Source organism: Arachis hypogaea, chromosome 10, assembly GCF_003086295.3.
Source record: "Arachis hypogaea cultivar Tifrunner chromosome 10, arahy.Tifrunner.gnm2.J5K5, whole genome shotgun sequence".
NCBI lineage: Eukaryota > Viridiplantae > Streptophyta > Magnoliopsida > Fabales > Fabaceae > Arachis > Arachis hypogaea.
In genome coordinates this window covers 83836857-83841304 of record NC_092045.1, presented here as the reverse complement: position 1 = coordinate 83841304, position 4448 = coordinate 83836857, and the positions used below count along the sequence as shown (strand labels likewise).

General features: G+C 34.8%; 1 non-coding gene across 1 annotated transcript; it reads right to left on the bottom strand.

Moving 5' to 3' along the window:
* Positions 1–2868: 2868 nt before the first annotated feature.
* Positions 2869–2976, bottom strand: LOC112718804 (small nucleolar RNA R71). The gene has a single exon (XR_003161131.1). It is a non-coding gene; the product is annotated as a small nucleolar RNA R71 (small nucleolar RNA).
* Between the last annotated feature and the right edge of the window lie 1472 nt (positions 2977–4448).

Below are 4448 nucleotides of genomic sequence, written 5' to 3'. Positions count from 1 at the left end.
ATGTGATGATCCGTGACACTCATCATCATTCTCACCTATGAACGCGTGACTGACAACCACTTCCGTTCTACCTTAGACCGAGCGTGTATCTCTTGGATTCCTTAATCAGGATCTTCGTGGTATAAGCTAGAACCCTTTGGCGGCCATTCTTGAGAATCCGAAAAGTCTAAACCTTGTATGTGGCATTCCGAGTAGGATTCAGGGATTGAATGACTGTGACGAGCTTCAAACTTGTGATTGTTGGGCGTAGTAACAGACGCAAAAGAATCAATGGATTTTATTCCGACATGATCGAGAACCGACAGATGATTAGCCGTGCTGTGACAAGAGCATTTGGACTATTTTCACTGAGAGGATGGGAAGTAGCCATTGACAACGGTGATGCCCTACATACAGCTTGCCATGGAAAGGAGTAAGAAGGATTGGATGAAAGCAGCAGGAAAGCAGAGATTCAAAAGGAACACAGCATCTCCATACACTTATCTGAAATTCCTACCAATGATTTACATAAGTATCTCTATCTTATTTTATGCTTTATTTATTATTAATTTCGAACCCTTTATAACCATTTGAATATACCTAACTGAGATTTACAAGATGACCATAGCTTGCTTCATACCAACAATCTCCGTGGGATCGACCCTTATTCACGTAAGGTTTATTACTTGGATGACCCAGTGCACTTACTGGTTAGTTGTGCGAAGTTGTGACAAAGTGTGATTCGTATTTGAGAGCGCTACCAAGTTTTTGGCACCATTGTTGATGATCACAATTTCCTGCACCAAGTTTTTGGTGCCGTTGCCGGGGATTGTTCGAGTTTGGACAACTGATGGTTCATCTTGTTGCTCAGATTAGGTAATTTTCTTTTCAAAAAGTTTTCAAAAATCTTTCAAAATTTTTTATTTGTTTTTGTTTTTCAAAAAAATAATTTTCAAAAAAATATTATAAAATCATAAAAAATCAAAAATATTTTTGTGTTTCTTGTTTGAGTCTAGTGTTAATTTTTAAGTTTGGTGTCAATTGCATGTTTTAAAAACTTTTGCATTTTTCGAAAATTCATGCATGTGTTCTTCATGATCTTCAAGTTGTTCTTGACAAGTCTTCTTGTTTTATCTTATATTTTCTTGTTTTTTTTTTTTTTGTTGTTTTTCCTATGCATTTTTGCATTCATAGTGTCTAAGCATTGAAGATTTCTAAGTTTGGTGCCTTGCATGTTTTTCTTTTCTTGAAAATCTTTCAAAAATAAGTCTTGATGTTCATCTTGATCTTCAAAGTGTTCTTGGTGTTCATCTTGACATTCATAATGTTCTTGCATGTATTAAGTGTTTTGATCCAAAATTTTCATGTTTTGGGTCATATGTGTGTGTTTCTCTCTCCTCATTGAAAATTCAAAAATAAAAAAAATATCTTTTCCTTATTTTGCTCATAATTTTCAAAAATTTGAGTTGACTTAGTCAAAAAATTTTAAAACTTAGCTATTTCTTATAAGTCAAGTCAAATTTTCAATTTTAAAAATCTTATCTTTTCAAAATCTTTTTCAAAAATCAAATCTTTTTCATTTTTCTTTTATGATTTTCGAAAATTTAAAAATATTTTTCAAAATCTTTTTCTTAATTTCATTTCAAATTTTCGAAAACTTTACTAATAATTAATGTGATTGATTCAAAAATTTGAAGTTTGTTACTTTCTTGTTAAGAAAGGTTAAATCTTTAAATTCTAGAATCATATCTTTTAGTTTCTTATTAGTCAAGTAATCAATTTTGATTTTAAAAATTAAATCTTTTTCAAAATAAATTTCAATCATATCTTTTCAATCATATCTTTTCAAACATATCTTTTTCAAATCATATCTTTCTTCAAAATCAATTTCAAAAATCTGTTCTAACTTCCTATCTTTTCAAAATTGAATTTCAAATATTTTTCAACTAACTAATTGACTTTTTGTTTGTTTTACTATTTCTTATCTTTTTCAAAACCACCTAACTACTTTTCTCTCTCTAATTTTTGAAGATTACATCCCTCTTTTTCAAAATTCTTTTAATTTACTAATTGTTTCAAATTTTAATTTTAATTTTATTTCTTCTCTTAATTTTCGAAAATCACTAACCCTTTTTCAAAATTTATTTTCAAATTTCTCCCTCTCTCATCTTCTTCTATTTATTTATTCATTTACTAACACTTCTCTTCATCTTAAAATTCGAACCCCCTCTTCCTCTCTGAGTTTGAATTTTCCTCTTTTCCTTCTTCTATTCTTTTCTTCTTCTAATAACATAAAGGAATATTTTTACTGTGGTAAAGAGGATCCCTATTATTATTTTCTATTTCCTTCTTTTTCATATGAGCAGGAGTAAGGACAAGAATATTCTTGTTGAAGCAGATCCTGAACCTGAAAGGACTCTGAAGAGGAAACTAAGAGAAGCTAAATTATAACAATCCAGAGACAACCTTACAGAATTTTTCGAAAAGGAAGAGGAGATGGCAGCCGAAAATAATAATGCAAGGAGGATGCTTGGTGACTATACTACACCTACTTCCAAATTTGATGGAAGAAGCATCTCAATCCCTGCCATTGGAGCAAACAATTTTGAGCTGAAACCTCAACTAGTTGCTCTAATGCAATAGAACTGCAAGTTTCATGGACTTCCATCAGAAGATCCCTATCATTTTTTAACTGAATTCTTGCAGATCTGTGAGACTATTAAGACTAATAGAGTAGATCTTGAAGTCTACAGGCTCATGCTTTTCCCTTTTGCTGTAAGAGACAGGGGTAGAACATGGTTGGACTCTCAACCTAAAGATAGCCTGGACTCTTGAGATAAGCTGGTCACGGCCTTCTTGGCTAAGTTCTTTCCTCCTTAAAATCTGAGCAAGCTTAGAGTGGATGTTCAGATCTTCAAACAAAAAGATGGTGAATCTCTCTATGAAGCTTGTGAAAGATACAAGCAGATGACCAAAAGATGTCCTTCTAACATGCTTTCAGAGTGGACCATATGGTCTATCTGAGTTCTCTAAGATGTCATTGGACCATTCTGTAGGTGGATCCATTCACCTAAAGAAAACGCCTGCAGAAGCTCAAGAACTCATTGACATGGTTGCAAATAACCAATTCATGTACACTTCTGAGAGGAATTCTGTGAGTAATAGGACGCCTCAGAGGAAGGGAGTTCTTGAAATTGATGCTCTGAATGCCATATTGGCTTAGAACAAAATATTGACTCAGCAAGTCAACATGATTTCTCAAAGTCTGAATAGATGGCAAAATGCATCCAACAGTACTAAAGAGGCATCTTCTGAAGAAGAAGCTTATGATCCTGAGAACCCTACAATGGCAGAGGAAAATTACATGGGTGAACCCTATGGGAACACCTATAATTCCTCATGGAAAAATCATCCAAATTTCTCATGAAAGGATCAACAAAAGCCTCAACAAGGCTTTAATAATGGTGGAAGAAACAAGCTCAGCAATAGCAAGCCTTTTCCATCTTCTTATCAGCAACAGACAGAGAATTCTGAGCAGAACTCCTCTAGCTTAGCAAATATAGTCTTTGATCTGTCTAAGGCCACTTTAAGTTTCATGAGTGAAACAAGGTCCTCTATTAGAAATTTAGAGGCACAAGTGGACCAGCTGAGTAAGAAAATTACTGAAACTCCTCCTAGCACTCTCCTAATAAATACTAAAGAGAATCCGAAAAGAGAGTGCAAGGCCATTGACATAAGTAAAATGGCCGAACCTAGAGAGGAAGGGGAGGACGTGAATCCCAATGAGGAAGACCTCATGGGATGTCTCCCAGAAAAAAAGGAGTTTTCTATTGAGGACCTAAAAGGAATCTGAGACTCATATAGAGACTATAGAGATTCCATTAAACCTCCTTCTACCATTCATGAGCTCTGAGAATTATTCTTCCTCTGAAGAGGATGAAGATGTAACTGGAGAGTAAGTTGCTCAATATCTAGGAGCCATCATGAAGCTGAATGCAAAGTTGTTTGGTAATGAGACTTGGGAAGATGCACCTCCCTTGCTCATTAGTGAACTAGATACATGGGTTCAGCAAACTTTACCTTAAAAGAAACAAGATCCTGGTAAATTCTTAATACCATGTACCATAGGCACCATGACCTTTAAAAAGGCTCTGTGTGACTTGGGGTCAGGTATAAATCTTATGCCACTCTCTGTAATGGAGAAACTGGGGATCTTTGAGGTACAGGCTGCCACATTCTCATTACAAATGGCAGACAAGTCAATAAAACAAGCTTATGGATTGGTAGAGGACGTGTTAGTAAAGGTTAAAGGCATTTACATCACTGATGATTTCATAATCTTAGACACTAGGAAGGATGAGGATGAATGCATTATCCTTGGAAGACCATTCCTAGCCACAGCAGGAGCTGTGATTGATGTTAACAGAGGAGAATTAGTCCTTCAATTGAATGGGGACTACCTTGTGTTT